At 40.3% G+C, this 14,572-nt stretch overlaps 1 protein-coding gene and 1 non-coding gene across 6 annotated transcripts in view; both read right to left on the reverse strand.

Annotated features, from left to right (window-relative positions):
• Nucleotides 1-14,572, reverse strand: part of Hhat (hedgehog acyltransferase) — a 317,030-nt gene that overhangs the window by 205,126 nt on the left and 97,332 nt on the right. The gene's annotated exons all lie outside the window — the stretch shown is intronic.
• Nucleotides 5,714-5,819, reverse strand: LOC141414352 (U6 spliceosomal RNA). The gene has a single exon (XR_012439405.1). It is a non-coding gene; the product is annotated as a U6 spliceosomal RNA (small nuclear RNA).

Consider the following 14,572-nt stretch of genomic DNA (forward strand, 5'->3'; position numbering starts at 1 on the left):
TACTTCTATGTATCCTGCCTGGATTCTTCCTCACCAGATGCAACTATTTAAGAGTCTTCTGATCAGGGATTATAGAAGACCACAACAATTCCACTCTCTAGCATACACCCAAGAGAAACATAAAATATCCACATGGAAACTTACACCTAGATAGTCACAGAAGTATTATTCAGTCATTCAAAAGATGGAAACAACCCAGATATCGATCAACAAACAGATAAATTCTAATATACCCATACATCAACGAACAGCTATGTCATGGTTTATCCATATGACAGGCTATTATTCTATCCCAAAAAGGAGTGAAATGCTGACTCATGCTACAACATGGATGAACTATGAAAGCATTATATTAAGTGAAAGAAGCCAATCGCAAAAGATCACAAATATGATTCCATTCATATGAAAGTCTAGAATGGGGAAAACTGTAGAGCCAGAAAAGTAGTGATTGTCAAGTGGTTGGGGCAGGAAAGAGCAGCAGGCAGGAGAATGGGGGTGGATAGTAGCTAAAGGGTAGGATATTGGCCAGTAATGATGGCTGAACATATTTGTAAATAAACTAAGAGTCATTGCATTTTACATGTTAGGTGGGTGAATTCTATGAATGTAAACTATACCCCAATAAAGCTACTAGAAAAATGAATAAACAAAAAACCTGTATTGGCCTCTGGGCCTTTCTTGAGTGGGAAAAAAAGCAGAATGTGTGCACTGGGTGCAAGGCAAGGCCTCAGATGAGGCTATGGTTCCCCAGTAGGAACAATCCCAGCTCCAGCTGGGACTTGGGGTGCTCTACAACTCCCCCTTCCTCAGGCTCCCTGGCTGACCAGTTCAACCTCTTCACTTCGGGAGGAAGGTGAAAGGCCTGGGCTCCATGCTGATTGGACATCATCCATGCTGGCCTGGACAGCAGGATGAGGTAAGGCAGGTGCCTAAGCAGTGCCCACAAGAAGGAGGCCAAAAGCAAAGCATGGCAGGAAGCCCCAGAGAGCATACTAGAGGCCGTGTGCCATCCAAACTCAGACCACCTTCGCTGCCACGCAGGAAAACACTGCAGGGCATGTTGGTGCAGCTGATAGAGTGTTCTGGAATTTTCTAAGGGAAATTACTAAGCCTCAAAGTACTAGCAGAAAATATTACTGTCTGACCTTAATACAACACAAGGTCTTTGAAAGAATGTCACTAGATGGTATTTATTGCTGTAAATAGTTCCCTGAGCTAGAAGAAACACAGAAGCCATTTGCTGAATATACAATGTGGGTGACAGCAGGTGTTTGTCAAATGTGAAGCCTGTATGTCCCATAGTGAAAAAATCCACAATGAGAAAAACCTCAAGAATCACTGTGTCCCAGTCCCATTCAGAAGTATCCTCATAGTTTTAGGACTGACTATAGCCAGAGCTGCTAGAAAGGCTGGGTATAAACTTTCAACATTTTTTAGTGTATTTAGTAAAAGTCAAGAAAAAAGCTGGTGTATATGTGTTTACACACATTCATCAAGAAGTAGCCAATGTGCTATGTAGAGTCATACTATTTTAAAAGCAGTGTGTGGGTGGGGGGAGTAGAACATGACCACTCTGAGTAAAGAGAACAGTTCCACCAGTTGAGATGGCAATAAGGGGTGGCTGGTCCTAAAACAGCTCAAAACTGAACTACCAGGTTCTGTCCAGAAACACTTCAGAGCTAGAGATGGCAGGACATCAGGATGACTGACTAAAGAGCGCAATGCTTCCTGAGCTGAAAGTGATCAGCCTGAAGAACTGCAGGTGTCAAAAGATCTACAGAAGTCCATGGGTGCTCAAGGTCATGCCGAGCTCCTGGGCACGGGAGCAGCAGAAACTTCTGGAGGCCAGCTTGGGAAGGATGGGTTGCTTCATGTCTCAAGTTCTGCCTTTATTTTTGATACTATTTTCTGTGCAGTCATCATGTCTGAGGCATATGCATTAAAATCAATAGCTGAGTCTACATGTTTATAAGCCATCATTTGTACAAAATCATCATTTCAATAAATGATGAATGAACTGGGGGCTAAAGAAAGGACTTTGTGTTAAGTGTTTAATGTAACTCTATGGCTAAATCTAACTGAAGACAATTGAGGATTTTTTTACTCCAATATGGACAAAAATAAGAAGTCACATTTTTATTAATATGCAGCAAGTACGCTATCTACCTGTTCCTGAACATTTCTTAAGGATTAAGATACAAAAGATTTAAATAGATTTTCCCTTGAAATTTTAGTAACTGATTCACAAACTTATAGGAGAAAAAGATGCATAATGATTTTTAAAGAATCATAAGCATAAAAAAATCTCCATGTTAATTTTCTCAACTTGTGTTTTCACTGATGGGATTAACTATTCTGCTGCCTGGCTGTTGATTTATTTGTGTCATTTCTATGAAAGATACATGGCTCATTCTTCTTTCCCTTTCACCAAAAAAGTTAGTCTTTCCCTTGTAAGATTTACTCATAACTTTCAGGGTTAACCCTATAGATTTTGCTACATTCTCTCAGGCATACAATTGGCAAGAAAGCAACATAAGAATATAAATTACCCTGCTTTAAAGTTACTGAACATACATAAACTGAACAGGCTCTTAGGTCCAAAAATACAAAATTTTACTGGATTGTAATACTTTTTAAAAAATGCTAGGTTTATATTAAAAGATTATCTCAAGTAGCAAGAATTATAATTGATTTTACCTAACTGAACCCCTTTCCCTCCCCAAATCCACATGTTAGGTTCACAGCCTCAACATTTATTCATTCAACAAGCACATAGTGCTCCATAGGACTATGGAGTCACTGCATAGACTATGAGAACTAGACTAGAGGTCAAATCAGGTGGAGCCCAGACTTTGAGGGCTCATGGTCAGTTTCATTACAGTCTCACTTATCCTTTCCTTTTGCCACACAGTGTCCTTTTCTGCTTTTGTGCCCTGCCCTCTTCTTCTTAGCAAAATCCTATTTATCCTTCAGATCCCAGCTCAAATGTGGTCTTGTCTTGTTAATTTAACATTGTGACTGAGCAATGGCTCCTTGCTAGTTGCTTAGCAATACAGTGGTGAGTAAGGAGGCGTGGTACTTGCCCTTGGGGAACATCAGAATCTGTGAAAAGAGAAGAATACAAATCAGAAATGGGACTAAAACTCACACCACTGTGACAGGAATAACACAGTAGCTCTGACACCACTCATCTTACATTCAACAACTATCCATGTGTACTTATGTGCCAAGCATGGTTCTGGGTGCCTGATATATACATCAATGGATAATCAGGCTTGTATCTAGCAAAAATTAACAAAAATAGACATAAGAATTAATTCTACATTAATGAAATACAAAGGACATATTTCCCAACAATGGCTACAGCAGTATCTTCTACATACATACTCTTTTTTAATATGACCTTGCCTCTTCCCCCTCAAAGTAAATCTGAGCAGGTCCTTGGACCAACAGACATAAAAGAAATGATCCTACTTACCATGGTTGGATAAATGTCCCCTAAAGGCCCATTTGGTCACTAGCCTGAGGCACTATTGGTCTATTAGTAGGTAGTAGCACCTTTAAGAGATGGGAGGAAGTTAAGTCATTGGCTGGGGGGCGGCACTGAGGAGACATTGAGTCTCCGGCCCCTTCCTCCCCCGCCTTTTGCTTCCCAGCCCCCATGAGGTGAGCAGATTCTTCCACTATTCACTTTCTACCATGATGTGCTGCCTCACCATGGGCCCAAAAGCAATGGGGCCAATTGACCATAGATGGAAGCCTCCAAAAACTGTGAGCCAAAATAAACCTCTCCTCTTTATAAGTTGCCTGTGTCAGGAATTGTTACAGTAACAAAAGCCAACTAATACACAGTTCCAATTCCAATTACAGCCTATGGCTGGCCTGCCATTTTCCACTTTCCTGTGCTGTGTAATGCTCACTTTTGAAGCACTTGTTTTTTGCAACATGGTTGGCATGCTATGAGAAGTACAAGTCACATAGAGAGATGATGTGAAGATGTTCTGGCAGACAGCACTAGCTGATCTTCCAGGTAGCAGCCAGCCTTACCTGCCCACCCACTGAGGAGTCATCTTGGACAACAAGCCTAGTCAAGCCTACAGAAGAATACAGGTCCAGCTAATGCTTGACTGAACCATAGGAGAGACTCCAAACACGAACTACCCATCCAGGTCCAGTCACCAAACAGAACAGTGAGACAGAGAAACCATTATTTTAAGCTAGTAAATTTTAGGATGATTGTTCTATAATAGCCAACTGGGACAAAGAACAATAAATGTAATGGAAAAGGCAAAACTGTAGAGCAGAGTAAGGGAGCTCAGAGATGCTGAGATGGTAGACAATGCTATTTTAAAAAACAGGAATGGGGTATTCTTCCCTGAGATGATGACATTTCACCCCTTTGGGGCTGAAAAGTTAACTGTGCAGTCACCTGTTTGTTCTTTAACTTGAATTATATTTGTTCTTATGATCTGTTCTATGGTTCCCACATCTGACCACATTTGTACATACATACAGTTATCCTACTAAACCACATGGTCCATAAGCTAAAAAGTGGTATCATATCTTTTGTGTTCTCAGCACCTAATATCTGCCATATAGTTGATATTTGAAGAGTAATGGAATGAACAACTCACAGTATGAAGACTGACCACATCACGGTACTTCTGGAAATTGTATTGAGGGTTTTATCATCAGCTCAGAGGACTAAGGCCCTCGTGAAGCTCTCACATGCTGCCAAAAAGAAGAGTCTGCTGTGAGTTTGGGACTGTATGTCCCCAGTCTCAAGAACACTGGTAGGGAAAAGAAAAAGCAAAAGAAGTCGCAGCACTGTGTTTGCTGGCCTTGGTGTTACTAAATGTGTGGTGACTTCAGCCTCCAGTGGGCCACCTCCAATTGTTAGTTCTTCAAATTCAACTTGTCCAAAACAGAACTTAGCTTTTTCCCCACCCCAGAACTAGAAACAGAAGAGACTTTCAAGACAGAGATGAATATTAAATTCTACCAAGACCTAGAGGATGGGGAATAAGAAAAGGCTCCAACCAAGCACTCTGGAGCTCAGTGTTTCCCAGATTTACATACCTATGAGTCTTTCCTTTCCTTTTCCCTTCCTTTCCTTTCCTTCCTTCCTCTATTTCTAGCTCTCTCTCTCTTTTTGTGGAAATGATATGAAATATTTATTTGATGTATTAGACAAGAACAGAACTAAGTAATGTAACACCACTGCAACAGAACAAAAGAAATCACCTCTTCAACACAATGTAAGATTTAAATGCAATAAACAAGAGCACATGTCATATAAAATATAGTGACATTGTTGCTGACTACTTCCAGTCCTGACCCAGGTCATACGGAAATACTGCTGGCCCCAAAAGTTTTATTGAAGTAAATCATTTAAAAATAAGTCATCTAAAAAGACAAAAACATTTTAGTAACCATATATCCAACTCAAACTTAGCCTACTTACATGAGTTTTATTTGCTTCCCACTAATAAACCTTTATTTCACTCACACAAGAATAATAAATTTTCTGTACTTACCTTCCTTGCCCAATAATTCAAAAGGAAAACCCAAAACAATTGGTAAAGAAAATGGAGGAATTAACACTCTTTTAATTTGTTTTAAAATTTTCAAGGGTTTAAAGTTTGCAATTCCTAGTAGGAAAACATTATCTGAATAAACACCCTATTAGCACATCACTGTACAACGATTTAGCAGAAATATGGACAGCTGCACGAATTTGCATGCCATCCTTGTTCAGGGGCCACACCAGTCTCTCTGTGTCATTCCAATTTTAGTATATATGCCGTCAAAGGGAGCATTTTCTCTTTTAATATAACCCACCATAACTTTAATGGACATAAAGGAGATTGGCTTCCTTTTGGCTTATCATTCTCCTCCAGCTCTAGATCTCAAGTGAGTGGCTGGAGTTCTCCACTGAGGGGTGCAGAAGTGGGAAAGAGAGGGCAAGGCCAGGCCCATTCCAGTTTTCTTCCCCTGGCTTTCTTAACACTCACTGGACTCCTCGTTTTATCCACTTGTACCCTTCACATCCTCTTTGCCCCACTCATTCCTCTTCATGCAGGCTCCCACATCCTCCATTTTATCTGTCAAAACTCTACCTTTCTGTAAGGCCTCATCTAAATGTCATTATTTCATAAATTTCTGTAAGTACCTGCCTAAACAGTCACATTACCTTGCAAGAACATAACACAGAACAGCTTTCTATGAAGTCTACTATCTGTAAGCTCTAATGGGCAGAAACCATGGCGATCTCGTTCCCTCCATCTGCTTGGTACATACTGGAGATGAGCCATGGATATCTATTCAATGAATGAATGAGCTGAAAGATTGAATGCATTCTCATGTACTTTATCCCACTGCTGATTTTTATTCAACCCTGTGCTACAGTATTGGTCCCCTATTTCAGACTAAGAAGCAAAAGATATATGAGGATTAAGAGACCCTCAAAAATTACAATGTTAGGGACTGGTGGAATGACTCAAGTGGTAGAGCTCCTCCTTAGCAAATGCAAGACCCTGAGTTCAAATCCCAGTAGTGCTCCCAGCCAAAAAAAAATCTCAAGGTTAATAACAATTGGACCTTTAACTTAGGTCTCTTGGCTGCAAAATCAATGTTACATTTCCCACCAAATGCTATGCATCCAAAAGTGATTGAGCAATCTAGATAGAAGGGAAGGGAACAAAAGGGAAGGGAAAAACAAAGAAAGTTAGCATAAATATATATATATATGCTAGTATGGTATTTCTTTCTGTGTATATTAAGGTTATTTTATATAAATCCCATTTTTAAATGCTTCATTTACATATTTTACAGTTTCAGTTCTAGTTTCCTATCATATATATCACCATGAGGAAGTGGCACTAGCATCTCTATTCCAGATCACCCATGGGTACCTTCGTACATTTTTATGTTGTTTTCCAGCTTATGGGGTGCTCCAAGCCCATCCCTAGATGGCCAAACATCAGGCCTGCAGGTGCCCATCACAGAGCAGCTTGAGCAAGGAATGTTGGTGATGATCAGAAGATCTTCTTGAGGGTGAACACAGAGTCTGAATTATAGTAGATCCCTTTTGAGTTTTTACTTCCCCCACAACTTTGCAGGATAATACAGCAACTGTCTCAAGAAAACCCTTTACAAGCCATGGAGATAAAGTAGTATCCTATGTCAGGGACTGCCAGGGACTTACAGCATGTTCTTCAGTACTGTTGGCCAGCTGCTGAACCACCACCTCTGTGCATCTGAACCTGCCTTTCCATTCTCATAGCAAGTACAGTGCACTGGCACCAGCTCCACTTGGAAACATGTTGTCTCTGCACTGCAGCATCTCTCCCTACCAGCTTGCACCACCCTGATTTATCCCCATATTCTCCTCTCCACCATGTCCTGGGCTCCCACCTCAGTTGACAGCCAGATCTCTCTAAGCGAGGCCTTTTCTGCTTTAAAGTAAACAATCTGGTCAGTTTCATTTTTCCACCTCTAACCTATACTAGATTTGGCTAAACTGCTTTGTGATTAAGCCCATGCAGATTCAGGAAGCTGGGGTATTTTTTATAAGTTTCTTCTTGTATAAGGTTTCTTATAAGAATCTTTCATCTATAAGATCAGGATAAGTACTGCAATCAAGAATACAAACCAGGAACCACAGGATAAGGCATAAGTACCATGAGAGGCACTTGGAGGTTCTTCTTCCAGTTTGGGTGTAGGAAGAAGAAAAGTCAGTGTCCTGGGAAGGTCAACACCAGCGGTCAGAATCACTAAAACTAGCAGGTTTCTGTAGAGACACCAAACAAAGACAGCTACTACGTTACAGTAGTTACAGAATATTCTTATAAGGAGGAGAGAGGTCAGTGCCAAGAAAACAAAGCATCAGCAAATATGACTGATGACAGAGGGGAGCGAGTGAGGAGAACTCAGGACAGTCACCAAGGGCTCTGGAAGATGTGCTCGAGTCAAAAGGGGAAGAGCAGTGTGCTGATGGGAGATGCAGATGCTGTCGCCAATGAAGAAAGCCCAGCAGAGGACTCGGTAAGATGAAAGGAATCCAGTCATTTCTAGACTTTGAATATTAAAAATAAATAGCCAGAGCAAACAGTAGTACTTCAGCCAAAACCTATGAAGCTGGAAACTGAACCTGTAATTCCACAAGGTAAACGCCAGTGAGCCCGCTTACTGCGCTTAGCAGGGTGACTGGACTTTTGAGGGGGAAATGGTTGGAACTCAGTACTTTAGATCCATTCACTGCAGGATTCCAAGCTTATTCTCAAACAATAAGCTGGGTGTGATGATGCACTCCTCTAATTCCAGCTACATGAGAAGCGTAAGTAGTTGGAACACAGTAGGAGGCCAGCCCCAGGCAAAAATGCAAGACCCAATCAGAAAAAAATAACTAAAACAAAAAGGGCTGGCTCAAGTGGTAGAGTGCCTGCCTAGCAAGTGCAAGACTCTGAGTTCAAGTCCCAGTATCATCACAAAAACCAAAAAGCAAAAAGAGTCAGGCACAGTAGTGCATGCCTATAATTCTAGCAGGAGGATCACAAGTTCAAGTCCAGTCCAGACAAAAATGCAGGTGGGGCAGGGAGGTGCGTGGCTCAAGTAGAGTGCTTGCTTAGCATGCATAAAACCCTAGGTTCAATCCCTAGAGCATGCACAACAAAAACCAAAAAAAAAAAAAAAAAAAAAGCAAAAAGATCTCAAATAGCGCTGTGGGTATGGCTCAAAAGCAGAGTCCCTGTCTCGCAAACACAAGGACCCAAGTTCCAACCTCATACTGCCCTCAAAAAAAAAAAAAATCCCCAAGTATCCTATTGCTGCATCTCAGTGAACTAGAAAAACTAGCACAATCCAAACACAAAATTAGCAGAAGGAAAGATAATAATAAAGACCAGAGCAGAAATAAGTAGAGTCTTAAAAAATACAGAAGACCGATTAGTGAGAGGGCAGATTAGAGACAGCCAGCCTGTTCTGTTTGTCCACAAATCTTAAACAAAACATTAGGTGTAGGGCTGCAGGAATGGTGGGTGGTATGGAAAGGCAATGGGTGATAAACAATAGACAAGCATGTGACTCAATCAAACTAGAAAACTTCTGCTCCACAAAGTGAAGCAATCATAGCAAAGTGAGACCCATACATACAAAGCGAGAAAGTATTTGCAGACTATATAACTGACAAGGCGCTAATCTCCAAAATATACAAGAAACTCCAAAACCTTGAAAGCAAAACAACCTAATACTTAAAAATAATAAAACTAAGTAGACATTTCTCAGAAAAAGATATTCAAATGGTCAATAGGTGTAGGGAAAAAATGCTTGCCATCACTAATCACCAGAGAAATACAAATCAAAATCACAATGAGATATCAGCTCACTTTAGTTAGAATGGCTGTTTTCAAACAGAAGATAATGAGGGTTGGTGAGGATGCAGAGCAAAGGGAATCCTTGCACACTATTGGTGGAAAAGTTAATTAGTACAGTCATTATGGAAAGCAGTATGGAGGAGCCTCAAGAAATTGAAAATAGAACAATCCCACTATTGGGTGTATATATTCTAAGAAAATATCAGTCTATTGAAGAGACATGCAGTATTCACAATAGTCAAGAAATGCAAATACCCTAATTATCCATCAGTGGTGAACGCATAAAGGTAATATGTTACCTATACACCATGGAGTACTATTCAACCACAAAAAAAAAATGAAATCCTGTCATCCAACAACATGGATAGAACAGGAGATCATCATGTCAAGTGAAATTGCCCAGCCACAAAAAGACTCACATGTGATATCTTTAAAAAAACAAAAAGGATGATTTCATAGAAGTTGAAAACAGAAATGATAGTTACCAGAGATTAGGGGAGAAAGTGGGAAGAGAGAGTTCTGATGTGCTATTCCACAGTAGGGTGACTATAATTAAAAACAACACACGGAATATTGCAAAAAGCTAGAAGGATTTTTCGTTCAGTTTGACATTGTACACTTTTCCAAGTAGCGTGATGGAATCTTATGCCATTCCACTCCGCCCTGCCTAGGATGTGAATTGACCCTTCACTCTCTACGCCTTAGTTACTTAATAGCTCTCTGGTTACCAGATCAACTGTCACAGGATCACAGTGCTGGTGTTTAAGTAACCCTTCTGTAGTAGCCTAACACTATGTGACAATGCCATGTCATCCACGTCATCATCTCATATCACGTATCACAAGAAGAAAGGTGAGACAGTACAATCAGACACTTAAGAGGTAAGAGAACACATTCACATAACTTTCATTACAGTACATTGCTACGACTGTTCTATTTTATTATTGTTTATTGGTAATCTCTTACTGTGCCTAATTTATAAGTTAAACTTCATCATATGTATGCATAGGAAAAAGCCTATATATAGGGTTCAGCACCATCTGACGTGTCTGGCATGCACTGGCATATTGTAACACATCCCTCATGGATAAGGGGAAGAACTTCATTTAACATAAGTGACACCAAACCAAGGAGATGGGTAGAGAAAATGGGAGAAAAAAGGCAATGAGTGAGAGAGGCTGGAGACACAGCCATTGCAGCCTCCCAGCTGGAGATGAGCAAAGCAGGCTACTGGAAATGAAGCCAAGAACACAATGGACTGGTTGGAGACCGGTTGTGGAGATACACAATTCTACTTCAGAACTCCCTCTGAGTGAAGGTTCAGAAGAGTACAAGAGGCCAGACTATGGTCCTGAGGTGGGTCACCAGCCCAGGACAGGCAGAAGCCATGCAGAAAGGGGCAAAGCAGAAGCTGGGAGAGCAGAATTACACCACCCTCTCACACATCTTAATAATTACCAACAACTGTGAGAAACAGGCATACAAATAGTAAAAATGTAAAGAAATGCTTAAGAATTCAACATCAAATTCAGGATAGTGGCCATAGTGTAGGGGAGGATAAGAAATGCAATCTGGAGAGGTACCCAGTGGAGTTCCAACTACGTTGATAATACTTTATTTTAAGCTTCAATGATAAACAATTTTCTGCTGTATGTCTCAAGTGTATGTGTGTAAAATATAAAATCTCAGTTGTCTGGGCAAGTTCAACAACAGTTTAGTTTCTGAAAATATTATGGTTACTGATTAAGATTTTCTGTCTCTAGTCAGGTATGGTGGGGCAGGCCTATAATCCCAGAACTCAGGAGGCTGAGGTAAGAGGATAACAAGTTCAAGTCCAGTCTGGGCTACATAGTGAAACTGTCTCAAAAATAAAAACAAAAGTGACTTACTGTCTCTCTATGTCAATCAGTATGCATTAGCACATTTAATTTTCAAAACTAAGTCTATGATTACTACCATTTCCCAGGTACAGAGAGGTGTCAAAATTCACCTAAGATCACACACCGAATAGTAGCAGAGCTGGGATGTGAACTTGGATGTACTGCCTCAAAGTTACATGGTTTTCTAGATTCACATCCCACTCTCAGGGCAGACATGGAACTGAGCCTGTGTGAAGCAGACCAGATGACAGGGCATCTGTTAGAAAAAGCCAATGGTGGCTATTTTTGAGCAGAGAAAAAGAAAATGCTGAAGAAAGTTCTAAAGGTCTTCAGCAGAGCCAGCCTTAAGAAGCATACAATAAGCAACTGTACCTGAGAAATAATCACAGGCAACCATTGCAGTGAGTACCTCCAGCTGGACAGCGGTGCCCTCTACAGGTGTTTCGAGCTAACACTAAGTCACAGAAGCAGAGGCTCAAGAGAGATTTCTTCATCTAGAGAGGGCAGATGGGAAGATGGGGCAAACATGCACTTAGTGTACTAAGGACCAGCAAGTTCACAGCCTATCAGCCGCTCCAGAGATTGATCCTGGTCCAGGTGGTGAATCATCTTGTGGGCCTGAAGAAGTCAGTCCACAAAGGAGACTCCGACCTGCCACTCACCTCCTATCATTCTCCCTTGCTTTGTCCCTAAGTGACCAGAGCTGGTGATCAGTAGAAAGGATTCTATGATGGACATCCATAAACTAAATTTCCCTCAGGGAATTAGGACTTCTACACTACCTCTAACCTCAGACTGATTCTCTCAGGGTCAGAATGAGTAGTCATTAACTGATAAACCCAAAGGAGAGTTTTGCCTTCCATGGTGCTTACTCTTTGGACATAAGGGAAAATCTAGTTTAAAAATTTCTCCTCTTATCTGGTTTAAATCACCAAAATTTCTCTCTACAAAGAAAAGGTATGCCACTGGAAGAAAAAGTTACTGACATAGAATATTAAATCCTACTTGATCATCTTCTTTAATTATCAATTATTAATATCATAGAGGAGATGGTTGTAAGCCATATCACAATTAAGATAAAAATTATAATTTTCCAATGAAAACATAGAACACTCAATAAAACATACCCTAAGGTAACATCAAGGTGTCCTAAAGGCATTTTTATATGGCAAAATGAATGAAAAATATTTAAAACAAACAAAAAACCTGAGGACAGTAGTATAACAGAATAGCCATGCTGAATTAAGAGTGTAAGTCTACAAGGCTGGTCCCCATCTTCATCATGACACCACCTACTGATATCAGCCCATACCTGAGCCATAAACCATCAGTCAAGACGACCTCCCATACCAGAAGCAAAGTAGTGAGACACACACTCAGCTGTCTAAGATTCAAGGATGTAATGTAGGAAGAGGAGGGAGCTTTCTACAGGTCCAAAGGGTCTGAAAATTCTGAAAAATTTTCAGGTAGAGACTGACTCACTTTGCCTAGGAAGTGATCTATAAAATCTATGTGCATGAAGAATTGGAAATTAACAAAAATAAAGGATTCTATTGCAAATCCTTCAAGGAAGCAAGAACTCCCCTTTAGAAACCAAGGAATTACCACCCCAAAGCATCCAATGAATTCAGATTTCCATATGTCAACCAACTTAAAAGAAAGATATACCTATTTATGTATCTGAGAAGTTGTCTGTATTGTCAATACAATAATATCAGTACAACAATAATCCAAATAACAGTAATGGTTAGGTAGGGATCACTGAAGATCACAGTATTCTGAAGGGATATTGGGGGAGAGGAAAGATAGCAGGTGATAGCTGGTATTTTACATAACCTGATTCCCTTTGGAATGCCACATCAAGCAGGCACCTCTTCCACTCTGCAAGCACACACCGTGAAATTATCCTCATGCCACGTGGAGTATCTGTAATTGAACAGTGGAGCTCCACAGCAGTAAATATTAGAGTAGCTTTGGGTTCACACTGCATTAATTTTAAATAACCTCAGGATTCTAATCCAAGGAGAGAATTTATAAAAATTAATTTTTCTGGTGTATTTTAACAAGACTTACGGAATGTTTAATGTCTCAAAAGGATGGATAAAAGAAAAGAACCCTATGTTATCTGACACATTTGTGTCTCCAATTTTCAAAACAAATATCAGGTGCCAAATCCTTTTTCCCCTCATTGGGATGCTGTGGAATGAGAAAGAGCAAGTGGATGACTTCCTTAGCACTTCATTACCATTTAGATAGGTACACAGACATTATTTCAATAACAGCTGGTACTTAAATACTGAGCTGAAACCCCTCTGATACTTACACTTAGGCGATGGATTTCTAAACTCCAACCAGTGAATAGTTAGGGCTTTCAAAAGAGACTCAATTTGCATTCCACAATGCTTATCTTACTGTTCCAAGGAAGAACCAACTTTTATCATTTTCACCATCACACCTCCTCACTCACTCTTAACCCCTTGCCAAAGCTCTCTTTTCTCTCCATAATCTCACATGCCTGGATTTACCATGGATTTACCGTAGAGAAACACCATTCAATAATGAACTCAAAACATGTGATCCTTTTGAGCTTTTTAAAGAAAAAACATAAATCCTGGCCTTTGCTCCCCTTAATCTTAGACTGTCAAACCAAAGGATGTTTCCAGTCTGCTGTACTTTACTTTCTTATAAGATTCTGGAGTTCAAAAGAAAATGGGAATTCTTATCTTTTAGAGATACTACTGAAATATTTATGGCTAATGATAAGCTGTCTGGGATTTTCTTCAAAACAATATTAGAGAGACTATAGATAAAAGAAAACCGACTGTGAGTTGATCATTGCCACACCTGGGGGATGAAGATGATGGGGGTTAATTCTACGTGTATGGCTTTAATTTTCTAAAAATGCAATGTTTTCAAGGATGAGTTAGCTGGATAAAGGAGACCTTAAGCAAAACCATGTACAAAGCATAAAGACGTGAAACACTCCAGAACAGCTGGGGAAAAGATATGCAGGAACAGGAACACAGCTTTGGTAATGTTAGAGGTACTTAAATTGCTTTTGCTGAAAAGCACTGACTCCTTACTTGGGCACATGAATTAACTAAAACCAGGAGAAGCTTGGCATCCCTACCTCCATTTTGTATCTGTCTTTGCTCTAAGCCATTCTCTTTGCAGTCACTTTGCAACCACCTTAGATTCCAGAAAGGACAGAACTGATAACATCTTTATGACAAGGGGCTGGAACTTTCCCTAAGGAACAGTGGAGACTTGCAGGACAGACCACCCCTCTGTAAAAATAGGACTACACCCTGGAGCAGG

This window comes from Castor canadensis, chromosome 11, assembly GCF_047511655.1.
Source record: "Castor canadensis chromosome 11, mCasCan1.hap1v2, whole genome shotgun sequence".
NCBI classification, from domain to species: Eukaryota; Metazoa; Chordata; class Mammalia; order Rodentia; family Castoridae; genus Castor; species Castor canadensis.